The sequence below is a fragment of the Bos grunniens genome, chromosome 4 (genome assembly GCF_055505025.1).
Source record: "Bos grunniens cultivar Pamir isolate PY7600 chromosome 4, Bosgru_T2T1.0, whole genome shotgun sequence".
In the NCBI taxonomy this organism is placed as follows: domain Eukaryota; kingdom Metazoa; phylum Chordata; class Mammalia; order Artiodactyla; family Bovidae; genus Bos; species Bos grunniens.
This window is the reverse complement of record NC_141168.1, coordinates 61099354-61114063: the sequence shown is the minus strand read 5'-3', so window position 1 is coordinate 61114063 and position 14710 is coordinate 61099354. Positions and strand designations below refer to the sequence as shown.

At 37.5% G+C, this 14710-nt stretch overlaps 1 long non-coding RNA gene across 1 annotated transcript in view; it reads right to left on the bottom strand.

Moving 5' to 3' along the window:
- Positions 1 to 14710, bottom strand: part of LOC147374243 (uncharacterized) — a 128002-nt gene that overhangs the window by 48843 nt on the left and 64449 nt on the right. Inside the window, exon 4 of the long non-coding RNA XR_015163228.1 lies at positions 8291 to 8370. This is a non-coding gene — a long non-coding RNA (uncharacterized LOC147374243). The remainder of the gene's footprint in view (positions 1 to 8290; positions 8371 to 14710) is intronic.

Below are 14710 nucleotides of genomic sequence, written 5' to 3'. Positions count from 1 at the left end.
TGTTTTGATGAAATCAAGGCCTGATATATTGGGTAACAGGAACTGAGGTGAAGAGGACTTTAGTGTGAGGTTTTATATTAACCTGGCTGAGAGCTGGGCTATGTTTAATGTTTGTTCCAGAGGCTTCAAACTCCTCTAATGTCCTTATGCCTTAGGCTTCCCAAGAACTCCTTCTTAAATAGAGTCTGGGCCTTACAGCTCCTACAGTTGTTATACTATAGTCATGATGATGTGCTGATAAGAAATTGACTTGGGGAAGATTCTGTAATTCTCTGATTAAAACTCCAGTGATATAGTTTTTCCTCTTTGCTTCCTAATCTCTTTCCTAGCTGGAACATTCTCATTATATTTCCTAGAATCCCTAACTCTTGTTGACCATCTTCCTTCCCTTCAAATATACAGGAAAGCTGCAGGGCCTGGAGTGGGATGACTCCCTTCCACTGGGATAAGGCTCTGCCAAAATCCTTTCCCCCCAGTGTAGACTTTGTTAAGGAGAGTTCTCTGTTAAGGAGAGTCATTCCTCAACAATTACTCCTCCACTCTCCTTGCCAGTGCCATGGAGGAATCTTTTCAGGTCTTCCTTTTGAAGAGCTGGTAGGGTTCCTAGAGGTAGTCCCCTAAGTATGCTGACTCCAAGACTGCAGCCCTAGTTAGTCTCTCACCCTAAAGCCAGTCCACAGTCAAACTCCAGAAATATACTCAAAGTACCACTTATGGCTACCAGCTTAAACCTCCAGTGACTTTAGATCCAGCAACCAAATTTCATCTAAATCTTATTGAATATAATCTGTTTGTCTAGACTTGAGAGGTCATTTGCTTTTAAACTTATTTGGCTCCAATGAAAGTCACTGATTTTCAGTATTTTCAACAATTTCTTATAAGGATAGAAGTGACAGCTTCCAAGTTCTTTACATATCAGAGCTAAAACTACGTGTCCATTTCTGGATTTTAAATATTTCAGTATTTAATTCTTTTCTATAAGAAATCCAAACATACAGAAAAGTGAAACGAATAATATAATTACATGCTTATAGACAGCACTTATGGAGAAGGCAATGGCATCCCACTCCAGTACTCTTGCCTGGAAAATCCCATGGACAGAGGAGCCTGGTAGGCTGCAGTCCATGGAGTTGCTAAGAGTCAGAAATGACTGAGCGACTTCACTTTCACTTTTCATTTTCATACATTGGAGAAGGAAATGGCAACCCACTCCAGTGTTCTTGCCTGGAGAATCCTAGGGACGGGGGAGCCTGGTGGGCTGCCGTCTATGGGGTCGCACAGAGTCGGACATGACTGAAGCGACTTAGCAGCAGCAGCAGAGAGCACTTAAATTTAAAAACTATTTACATACCACCATACTGGCTTCAATTATTTTTTTCACATGTTTTGTGTGTGTGTGTGTTTTAATCAATTGCAACTATTACAATATTTTACCCCAAATAATATTTCTTACACACTGGCCACATTACTATCCTACTTAACAAAAACTGACAATAATCTCAAAACAGCATCTAATTATAAGCCCATATTCTGATATTTCCAAGAGCCCCAACCAGTACAACTTATTAGTTTAAACCAGTAATCAGTTATGAGCTATGACTTGTGTTTTATTTTTTTCTCTTTTAAATGCATTTTAACTTAGAACAAACTACCATTTTTTTTTTCATGGCATTGATTGTTGAACATAAAAGACCAGCTGTACTATAGAATGTCTGATGTTTTATATTTTGTGTCTTTTTTGTGATCAATTTTTTCTCCATTGTCTATCTTTTCTGTAAATTGGAAGTTAAATCTAAAAATAAGTCTTGAGTATGGTCATTTCAACAAGACTACTTCGTGGATGAAACTGTACCTCACATGCATCATGTCGGAAAGCATCTAAAGCCAGCCGTTCTGCTAGTAGTGATGCTATAATTGGCCAATGCAGTGAGATGGGACTAGCCAGCATGCTCTAGGTTTCCCATGGCAACCAAAAATAATCTGTTCCCTCCCTATCCTTTACCAGGAGTCCATGCCCTACAAGGGAGAACCACCCAACTTCCCACTTTCCCCAGATAAGCCCAAGTATAGTTGTGGTAGGTTGTGGTCTACTAAAGGGAGAAATATCAATAACCTCAGATATGCAGATGACACCACTCTTATGGCAGAAAGTGAAGAGGAACTAAGAAGCCTCTTGATGAAAGAGAAAGTGGACAGTGAAAAAGTTGGCTTAAAGCTCAACATTCAGAAAACGAAGATCATGGCATCCGGTCCCATCACTTCATGGGAAATAGATGGGGAAACAGTGGAAACAGTGTCAGACTTTATTTTTCTGGGCTCCAAAATCACTGCAGATGGTGATTGCAGCCATGAAATTAAAAGACGCTTACTCCTTGGAAGGAAAGTTATGAGCAACCTAGATAGCATATTCAAAAGCAGAGACATTACTTTGCCAACAAAGGTTCATCTAGTCAAGGCTATGGTTTTTCCTGTGGTCATGTATGGATGTGAGAGTTGGACTGTGAAGAAGGCTAAGCGCAGAAGAATTGATGCTTTTGAACTGTGGTGTTGGAGAAGACTCTTGAGGGTCCCTTGGACTGCAAGGACATCCAACCAGTCCATTCTGAAGGAGATCAGCCCTGGGATTTCTTTGGAAGGAATGATGTTAAAGCTGAAACTCCAGTACTCTGGCCACCTCATGAGAAGACTTGACTCATTGGAAAAGACTCTGATGCTGGAAGGGATTGGAGGCAGGAGGAGAAGGGGACGACAGAGGATGAGATGGTTGGATGGCATCACTGACTCAATGGACGTGAGTCTGAGTGAACTCCGGGAGTTGGTGATGGACAGGGAGGCCTGGCGTGCTGTGATTCATGGGTTCGCAAAGAGTCGGACACAACTGAGTGACTGAACTGAACTGAACCTGAATTCTGTTTTACATGAAGAGGATTCCTTATCTAATTCACATAAGTGTTCTTTGGGCAGCATTCGTCTGGACAATTATATGCTGATTTCCATTTTAGGAAGATCACTTTTTCGCAAAGTAGAAAACACATTTGAGTAAGATTAGACAGAAAGTATGCTGCTGCTGCTGCTAAGTCTCTTCAGTCGTGTCCGACTCTGTGCGACCCCAGAGACGGCAGCCCACCAGGCTCCACCGTCCCTGGGATTCTCTAGGAAAGAACGCTGGAGTGGGTTGCCATTTCCTTCTCCAATGCAGGAAAGTGAAAAGTGAAAGTGAAGTTGCTCAGTCATGTCCGACTCTTATCGACCCCATGGACTGCAGCCTACCAGGCTCCTCCATCCATGGGATTTTCCAGGCAAGAGTACTGGAGTGGGGTGCCATTGCCTTCTCCAGACAGAAAGTATAGATTCAAGTAAAATATACTTGGCCCAAATGAGGAAGATACAGGCCTTGAGTACATGAGTAATTAGAGAAATTAGACAGATAGAATGCAAGAAATATTTAGATAGTAAATGGATAGAAACCTCAGATTTCTACAAGCAAAAATCCTTACATTTTCAGTTAACATCAAACATCTCCTTGCCTTTCTAATGAAACAAAGACAATCAAAATATTGTATGGAATAACTGAAAGCAGAGATTTTGCATAGGTCATAAATACTGTATTTGTGACACTAAAAATTTCAGGTTTATTCAAAACTTTAATGTTAAAATGAAAAGAAAGATTGTTGCTAATCCAAGTACAGAGTATGTACAATCCAAATCCATAGTTGTGAAGTTTCCATTATTCACAGGAGCATCCCAAAATGAAGGACCTGACAAAACTGTTAAGGAGAAAAACTGCACTGGACCAAATGACAAGGAGGACAATGCAAGACTATTGCCATAGGAGAGAGAGAGACTGAACCCAACTTTCCTGAAACAAAAGCTAGGAGGATCTGCCGGATGACGGAATGAAACAGTACTGGAGAAATCTGAGGAAGGAGGAGGAGTGTGCCCAAAGTGCTTGGTTCATTTGTGTCTGCTGCTTGTGATTTATGGAAGGTAGGCTCCTACCCTTGCTCAGAGACAGGAGACAGAAGCCTATCTTTCTTGATGACTGCATTACAAAAAGATAGATCCCAAGTCCCAAAGAAATATATTCCTAGGTTGCAGGAGGCTTACACCTCCAAAGAGCAGAAAAAGAATTTACAACTGCAACTTTTCTACAGTAAAGGTTCTAAGAAAAGGGAGCTTATAGTCAGAGGTCATGAGAGGAACAATAAAAGAAAAGTGAAAGTGAAAGTCGCTCATTCGTGTCTGACTCTTTGCCACCCCATTGACTATAGTTCATGGAATTCTCCAGGCCAGAATACTGGAGTAGGTAGCCTTTCCCTTCTCCAGGAGATTTTCCCTACGAAGGGATCAAACCCAGGTCTCCCTCATTGCAGGCGGACTCTTTACCAGCTAAGCCGCAAGGGAAGCCCAAGAGTTCTAGAGTGGATAGGCCATCTCTGTCAAAACACTCAAACAATAGAGGCTAAAAGCAAAATAAGATGCCTGGAAAAAGACCTTATGAATATAAATATGTTAACTTGTCAATTTTGTGTTCAGCTGTATTAGTAAAACAGCATAAGGTAAATAAAAAACACACTCCTTTTATAGTATAGTAATGAGAAAGATGAATGCCAATGGGGGAAAAAATAATCTCCTGATTTTCAATTTACAAATTTTGCAGCTACTAATTCACCTTGAAAGACTTCAAACTGAAGCAAGCTTCAGAAGTATGCAAAGCCTGGCACTCTGTGCAAATAAGGAGACAATTTTTCTCTGTGTCCCTGAGGCAGAAATAGTTACTTGACATAATCTTTTCTAATTATTGGAGTGGATTTTCTCAAGCTAATCATATGCATTCTGTCTCAGCTCTAAAGGAGCATAAATAATTTGGATAGTGAGACTGTCACAAGGAAGCAAATAAACCAACTAGACAAAGGTAGTTAGCCTTATGTGAGGGAATTCTCTATTGCTATCAAAATTAGTGAAAGTGCAACTTCAAGCTAATAGCTGACTTTAGGATTTTGTACCTCAGACAATATTAATACTTTAGAGTTGTATATTTATTTTCCAAGATAGTTGTTATGGTTTGAATTGTGCCCCCTCAAAAACAAAACAAAACAAAAAATATATATATATATATGATGCAGTCCTAAACCCCAGTACCTCAAAACATGACCTTCTTTGGAGATAAGAATCTTCATGCAGATCTTTGTGACACTTTAGACTGTAGCCCGCCAGGCTCCTCAGTCCATGGGATTCTCCAGGCAGGAATACTGGTGTGGGTTGTATGCCCTCATCCAGGGGATCTTCCCGACCCAGCAACTGAACCTGCATCTCTCGTGTCTCCTGCATTGCAGGCAGATTTTTTATCCACTGAGCCATCGGGGAAGCCGTTTACAGAGGTAATCAAGTTAAAATGAGGTCATTATGATGGGCCCTAACCCAATGTGGTTTGTGAGGGAAATTTGAACACAGATGGAAACAGGCATAGAGGGAAGACAGCCATCTGCAAGACAAGGAGAGCCGTCCAGAATAGATAATTTCCTCAGAATAAACTGCCTGCAGGAGGAACCAACCCTGCTAATAACTTGATCTCAGACTTCGAGGCTTCAGAACCTCTAAACAATAAACGTCTGTTGTTTCAGCCAGTCAGTGTACAGTGCTTTTTTAATGGCAGCACTAACAAACTAATACAAGGGATTGGATTTTTTTTTTTTAATTTGGGGGTTACTAGCTTCTTACTCAACTGTAGTTTGTTTTGTTTTTTTTTTAAGTGTTATCTTTCTCACTTTTGTTAACCGTCTTGCCATGTTTCAATGCCCACTTCGTTTGATTCATTCAGTTGTCTTTTCAAAGCAATTTTATTTGAATTTGGCTTCTAAATATGAACATGTGATGATTCTTAAATCTTTGCATAAATAAATTTTTACTAAATCCAACTGGCCTACTGAGTCAGAATCTCAAGTCCTTTTTAATTAGTTCAATAAGAACTTAGTAACATACACACACACTCACACACACAGAAGTCACTCAGTCGTGTCCGACTCTTTGCGACCCCATGGACTGTAGCCCACCAGGCTCCTCGGTCCATGGGACTCTCCAGGCATGAACACTGGAGTGGGCTGCCGTTTCCTTCTCCACACACATGCCTCTAAATCTTTGGTGAATAATAAATACACCCAAGTCCATACAAAATAACTAACTTTTCTATTATATGAAAAGCCTAACATAATTCCTCTTCCAAATGTGAAAACTATTGTCCTGGAGATTCATATTTGGACATGTTTATTTCAAGAACCAATGTAAGCTTAGGTATAAAGTGTCTTCACTTAGTTTATCATGGATATATACAAATTTTAATTCAACCAACTAGTACTGGATTATACTAGTCAGCTACTAAGAAGAAATTTTTAATAAAGAAAATGCCAGGTATATAAATTGTTAATATTCAAGGTCTCAATGCTATATTTCTCCTATAAATGATAGTGCCTTCAGGATTATCTTACTTCCTAATATTCTTGATGGATTCAAAGGATACTATATAAAACTAAATTTTGAAAGCTTTACATAGATGAAAGCCAATCATAAATAATGCATTTTTGCATTTAGATAAGATATTGTTTGCTTATTTTAAGGTTTTGTTTTTTTTTAAATGAAGCTATTCTGTTTTGGAGAAGGAAATGGCAACCCACTCCAGTATTCTTGCCTGGAGAATCCCATGGACAGAGGAGCCTGGCAGACTACAGTCTGTGGAACAGAGAAGGGCTCTTGTCTTGCCTTTGGAGCCTTAGCTCCTGATGTCTCCTCTCCTGGAATGCTCTTCCCTAGAAAGTCTCTTTGTTCAATCTCTCATCTCCTTCAAGTCTTTTCTCAAATCTCTTCCTCATAAGAAGAAACCTAACTGCAAGTTCAATATAGCAAACTGTTCCTCTCCCCTGATATTTGAGATCTCCCTTATATGCTCTAATTTTTCCTCTTAAAGTAGCATTTGCCATATTTTAAAATATTGTAGGCTTTTATAATGTATTATTTCTATTTTCATCACCCTTGTGTGTGTGTGTTTAGTCGGTCAGTCATGTCCGATATTTTGGGATCTCATGGACTGCAGAGCTCTGGACTCCTCTGTCCATGGGATTCTCCAGGCAAGAATACTGGAGTGGGTTGCCATCCCCTCTTCCAGGTGATCTTCCTGACCCAGGGGATGAAACCAGGTCTCCTGCATTGCAGACAGATTCTTAACGTCTGAGTCACCAGGGAAGCCTTCATCACCCTTAAACCCTAATAAACTCTTTGAGTGTAGTGATCTCTTTCTGTTTCTTCCTGTATCCTTTGTTTTAGGAATACTGTCTGAGGCATAGTTCACACTCACTAAATATTGTGAATGACTATATAAATGACCAGATACAGAGAAAAGGGCTTGCTACTCCTTGTTCCTTTTGGATAAGCAAACAAACAAATCAACCCCCTTTGGAGTCTTTGAGGAAGGAGCAGTCTGCACCTACCTGCCTGCTGTGGATCTAAAGAGAAGCTGCTCTAGTGAGCTGAATATACAGAAGAGGAACTGGATTTCCTTCTCACTGGCTGAAACTCCAAAAGAGAAGCTGCTTTGCTTTCCACCATATGTTGATTTGCTGCTACAGGAGATCTGCCAGCAGTTTGAATTTAGTGACTTCTAAGGAATCACAATATTATGACAAATGTAAAACACACCTCATTTAAAGGCACTCAGTTACCTAAGAGAGGAAGACTAAATTGAATACCTAGTATGGCCAGCTTCTACTGAAAGGGAGCTGAAGAAAAGACAGAAAAGAATGTTACTAAGGAAAACAAAACAAGTAGACAGAACCAAAACTCTTTCAGAAAATAACAAAGGAGGGAAGATATCCTTCTCACTTTCTAAAGCCAGCATTATTACCTCTATATCAAAGCCAGCAAAATAAATTACATAAAAAGTAAGCTCCAGATGGATATCCCTCATGAACATAGGTAGAAAATTTCACAACCAAATGTTGGAAAATTAAATGTAACAGTATATTAAAAATACTATGCAACATGAGCAAATCAGATGTATCTCAGGAAACAAGTTAATATACCATTAAAAGAGCAATGAATATAATTCTCTACATTTTCAGACTGGGAAAGAAGAAAACACACTGATTTCAATAACTGTAAAAAAGCATTTACTAAAACCCAACTACTATTCCATCTCTCACCAGTCTAATAACAGAAGGAACATTCCCATACTAATCACAAATATCTACAGAAACCCAATGCTAACATTGTATTTAATGTTGAAACACTGAATGCTTACCTAAAACTTCAGGAATAAGGCAGGGACATCTGCTCTCACCACCTGTATTCACTTTAATAATAGAGGTCTTCGATCCTGCACTAAGGAAAAAAGAGGAAGGGGAAGAAAAATCATAAATATCAAAAAGGAAAAAATAAAACAGTCTTAATTCAGAGATAATATGATCTTTACATGAAGTAAGTTATAAGGGACGTGCAAAAAAAGATACAAAGTAATAAGTAAATTTATGGACATCAAATATTCAAGGTCAGTATGCAAAATTAATTTACTTCTAAATGTCAACAATCAAACTGGGGATTGAAAATAAAAATACTATTTTACTAATTATATCAAAAGTGTATACTACTTAACGGTACCTTAGCAAAAAACTACAGAATATTGTTGAAAGAAATTTTAAAAGATGAAAATGAGGATATAGTATATCACAGGATAAGAAGAATAAATTAAAATAGGAATTCTCCCCAGATTGATATACAGAATTATCACAAACCCTTTCAAAATTATCGCAGGCTTCTGTGCAGAAATTCACATGCTGATTCTAAAATGTATATGAAAAATGAATAACCCAGAGTAATCAAAATAATATTGAAATAAACAGCAGCACTATACTCTCCAAATTCAAAATTATTATAAAGCTATTACAATCAAGAATTGTGGTTCTATCAAGGAAAGAAACACATAGATCAAAGAAACAGAACTGAGAATCTAGAAAATAATTCTTACATTCATGGTAAATTCAGTTTTAACAAAGGTGCCCCCAAAACCCAGTGAATAAGAGAGAATCTTTTCAACAAATGGTACTCACACCATTGTATAACCACATATGAAAAGATATATCTAGCCTCTTAACTGACAATATACATAAAGATTAACTCAAATTGGATCATAGACAAACATAAGAATTAAGTCTATTACAAAAACTGGGTAAAATACATAAAAAGAAACTTCAACAGAGAAAAAGCATATATTTATACTTGGCAAATAAGCACATGAAATTATGCTCCACATCATTTAAATATCATTAGAGAAAGGAAAATTAAAACCACAATGAAATACTAATATAAACAATTTAGAATGGTTAAAATTAAAAAGAAAAAAAAGACCAAGTTTCAGAAAGAATGTGTAGCAAGTGGAACTCTTATAAACTGCTGGCAGGAATGCAAACTGGCATGGCCATATTGGAAAGCTGTTTGGCAGTATCTTATAAAGATAAACATGCATTCAACATACGACTCAGCTATTTCACTCCAAGAAGAAATAAAAACATCTGTCTACACAAAAAAGTTATATTTGAATGGTCTTAGAAGCTTTATTCACAATAGGATAAAGCTGAAAAAAAATCCCAAGGCCTATGAACTGGCGAATGGGTAAACAGCTGATAGACCCATACAATAGAATAAGCAATCAAAAGTAACAAACAATATATTCACATAAATACATGATTTTTTGCATAGATGAATTTTTTTTAAAGATTTTTTTCTTAATGTGGACCATTTTCAGTCTTTATTGAATTTGCTACAAGATTGCTTCTGCTGTTTATGTTCTGGGTTTTGGGCCATGAGGCATATGGGATGTTAGCTCCCACCCAGACCAGGGATCTAACCTGCACCTTTAAATTGAAAGATCACGGGCTTAACCACTGGATCTCCAGGGAAGTCCCTTGCATACATGAATTTTATTTTTTTTTAATTTTATTTTTTAACTTTACAATATTGTATTGGTTTTGCCATATATCAACATGAATCTGCCGCAGGTATACACGTGTTCCCCATCCTGAACCCTCCTCCCTCCTCCCTCCCTGTACTATCCCTCTGGGTTGTCCCAGTGCACCAGCCCCAAGCATCCAGTATCGTGCATTGAACCTGGACTGGCATCTCGTTTCATATATGATATTATACATGTTTCAACGCCATTCTCCCAAATCATCTGACCTCTCCCTCTCCCACAGAGTCCAAAAGACTGTTCTATACATCAATGTCTCTTTTGCTGTCTCCTATACAGGGTTATTGTTACCATCTTTCTAAATTCCATATATATGTGTTAGTATACTGTATTGGTGTTTATCTTTCTGGCCTACTTCACTCTGTACAATCAGCTCCAGTTTCATCCACCTCAGAACTGATTCAAATGTATTCTTTTTAATGGCTGAGTAATACTCCATTGTGTATATGTACCACAGCTTTCTTATCCATTCGTCTGCTGATGGGCATCTAGGTTGCTTCCATGTCCTGGCTATTATAAACAGCGCTGCGATGAACATTGGGGTACATGTGTCTCTTTCCATTCTGGTTTCCTCAGTGTGTATGCCCAGCAGTGGGATTGCTGGGTCATAAGGCAGTTCTATTTCCAGTTTTTTAAGGAATCTCCACACTGTTCTCCATAGTGGCTGTACTAGTTTGCATTCCCACCAACAATGTAAGAGGGTTCCCTTTTCTCCACACCCTCTCCAGCACTTATAGCTTGTAGACTTTTGGATCGCAGCCATAGATGAATTGTTAAAGCATTATGCTAAGTGAAAGGGTTTCCCTGGTGGCTCAGCGGTAACAAACCAACCTGCAATGCAAGAGACTCAGGTTTTGTTAGGGGGAGCACACTGACTGAAACTGCCCACCCTGGCCAGGCACCACAGTAACCATTTGCATGAGTTGTTTTACGACAGGAGGTCCTGGTAAAGAACACGGAACTAATAAGTCACCACCAACCAGAAGATTTCAGGAAAGGTCAAAAGGAAACACCACATGTCTGGCCACCTCCCAGAATCCTTCTCGCTGGCATCCATCTTGGCTGAACAAGGTATGCACCACCAGGAAGGACTCTGAGTCAGAATGACTGGCTAAAGACAACCAGAAACTAATCCCATCACCATAAAACCCAAAACTGCCAGCCACATGGCAGAGCAGTTCTCCTGGGTTCCCTTACCCTACTGCTCTCTGCCCATGTGCCCTTTCCCAATAAAATCTCTTGCTTTGTCAGCACCGGTATCTCCTCAGACAATTCATCTCTGAGTGTTAGACAAGAGCCCGGTTTCAGGCCCCAGAAGGGGTCCCCCTTCCTGCAACAGTTCAATCCCTGGGTCAGGAAGATCCCCTGAAGGAGGACATGGCAACCATTCCAATATTCTTGCCTCAAGAATCCCATGGACAGAGGAGCCTGGCAGACTATAGTCTACAGAGGCACAAAGAGTCAGGCACGACTGAAGAGACCAAGCACACGTGCTAAGTGAAAGGTCAGAATCACCAAAAATAGATACTGCATGATACTGTATGATTCCACTTTATATAAAATTCTAGAAAAGGCAAAATTTTAAGGACAGTAAGGTCAGTGGCTGACTGTTCCATGGAAGAAAGAGAGGGTAAGAACTGCAAATGGGTACATAGAAATGGGTGATTCTAATATTCTCAGGCTTTCACCAATTTTTTAATTATATTGTGTTTAAATTATATCTCATAGTGAAAAAGTTTGAAAAATGCAAATTCACAGTACACAAACTTGTCTTTATCTGAACTTGGAACTGTATTCCTGTATTAAGGAACTGTATTCTAGACAGCTATCTTCTGAAAGACCAGGAGAGCAAGAGCACTGACAACAGAGAGAAGAGCAACAACTCTGCGCTGTCTTTGCCACTGGACTCTGTATTTAGGTAGCCTTCACCTTTAAGGGTTTCACTTCTCTGGCAGCCTTTGCTTCCCACTCAAACCCAATCACCAAAACAAACAAACAAGCAAACAAAAAACAAATTTCATAGTTTTATGTTAAAGAAGTTTGTAGAATCTTCCACAGAGGAAATCATATTTTCTTTCCTGGTACTCCTATGAAACTTCATACGCCTCTAACTTAAAATTTTTCAAATTTGATGTGTACCACTACATTTTATTTACATTTATCTACTCTATTGGACTGTTCCTTGTTATGAAACCTATGTTGGGTAAATAGTTTTTGTGGTCTTACAATGCTTTGGTCAAGTGGCACAGATCTGGTAAAGCATATTTCAGTGTTTTTGTGTGTGATTAGTCCAATTGTCTTCATGAACTTCTTTCCAGGGTCCAAGCTATTAGTTATAACCATTTTTTCTTACAAGCTAATATTTCTTATTAAAGTCTAAGAACTTAATGCTATTTTGAACATTAATTTCTGTTTATATTAAATATACTTTTATATTAAAATGTATTTTAATTTTTATATTGAACAGTTATTTCTGTTTCTATTAAATTCAAATTCTATTATAGATTAGAAAAGAGAAACGTGTATATGTGTATGTGTCCCTTTTATAAATTATACCATATACCTCCCAGATTATCAGTTACTTGAATATTTATTACAAGGTATCCATTTAATATGAAAAAAATTATAATAAATGCATTTCAGTAATTTTTTTCTTTCATCTTTTCCTCTTCTCTCTAGCTTCTTTTTTTCCTAAAGAAAGAAGATCATATACTGGGGACATAACACTTACAAAATTCATAAGCACTGGAACAATATACATATAAATTTTAAAAACAACTATTTAAAGATTTGCAGTGATTGAATCTTTTCTTTCACATCACTATTTTTCACTATTCCTATTTGCTGTTTGAAGTGGTAACTATTAATCAGTGATAATTCAACTTGTATATTCAGATAATATAATTTTTATACTAATTGAAAAAAATTAGAGTTGAAAATATGTTAAGAAGTTCTACTACTATATAATCAAATTAGTAGTTTTGAAAATATAATAACATTTCCAACTACAAGTATAAATTATACTTGAAAATTTACAAAGAATGTCACCCAGAAATAAATAATAAACAATGCATCTTTGTGACTTATAAAGAACATATTCTATTCACACATCCCTCAGATTTTAATATTTGGCAAACACACATTTTTAGGTTTCCCTTAAATAAAAAGGACAAATAGTTGATATTAATGAAAAATGCCCTTCTCAGAAAGTGTACAGCAGTTTTAGCCCATTTTGAATGAAAGGAAAAACTTTATTCAAAAATAAATACCTAAATCCAAACTAACAACATTCATTTGTTCACGTTGGTAATCTGCCACTTTAGTTATCAGAAAATGAAGTGAGTCATTTATAATCTTGCATTTATAATGTTAATCCAGTGAATACGTTTGATCTCACAGATCAGAAATTCAGCTTTGACAGCTCTCATTTTTCTTGTATCTATTTTGGTACTATTTATGTGTATACTATTAAGAGTTTTCATGTGAAATGTGCATTTGATCCTTGTTTATGAAAACAGTAAAAAAATTATAATTAATAAAGATTAAAAATTTGAGTTAAATTCTTTGTCTTAAAATACCATTCTGGAATTTTATGGAAGATCAGAGCCACAGACAGGCATTGAGAAAAACATCAAGTAAGCCATTGATAATCATCAGTTCATCTCATATAGGTCATCACAGGATCAGTATGCTGAATATGTACCCTCTATTTCATAGAGAAATCTATGTATAAAAGGAACTTTATACAATAAAAGTTCCCAGGGAAGGGAAAAAAAAAGGAATGAGTAGAAATCATATACTCAAAAGCATTTCTTACTAATGATTAGCACATTTAGCATACTTAATGATGTTCAAACAATGCTAAATATATTTATATTGCTCAAGAAAAGAGCTATTTTTAACCAACTGAATAAAACTCATTTTGAAATTGACACTTCACAATTCTTCTTGATCTCAAGGGAACCTCAGTTCCTGTTATCTCTCTGTACGACAATGGAGCAATTAACACATATCCCAGTAGCTTAGCTTCTGTTTGACTGTGGTTATTTTTAAGCTGTCAAGGGACTGAAACCATACTCTAATAAGACAGACCATGACATGATGAGACAGTCTCTCTAAAAGCATGGTATAGTCACAGTTCAACTGGTTTAAACTGAGAGGCAGTTCTCCAAGTGTATTTACCCTAGTTAATGCCTAGCAAGATTTAGTTATCTATTCTGTTCTACATTATTTTGCCTTGGAGATTTAGCAGATTTAAGGAAATGAAAGATGCTTCAAAAGTGACTAGAATAAACTGGAATAAATCTTTAGCCTTAAGAACTCGGCCGTTAGCATAAAGACAATGTAGTTCAAACCCCCTTTTTTTCCCACAGATAAACAGAATTCTAACTTAGTATGTTATCTGTCTATTCAGCTATCTAATATATCTATCTCATCTACCTGTATACTATCTGCCTATCTAGTTATCAACTGCTGCATAAAAACCTACTCTAAAAGTTAGTAGTTTAACAAGTATTTTGTATCACATTGATTTGTGGGTCAGAAAAAGCAGCAGGGCTCATTCTGGCATTTCCTCTATTACACTTGGAACTGACTGGATCACCCAGTGGTGTCAGGCTGGTCCCCAAGCTGTTCTGAAGAATCTAAGATGGCCCCAAGCATATCCCTGATAACATGGCTGGAAGATTGGAAAGCGAG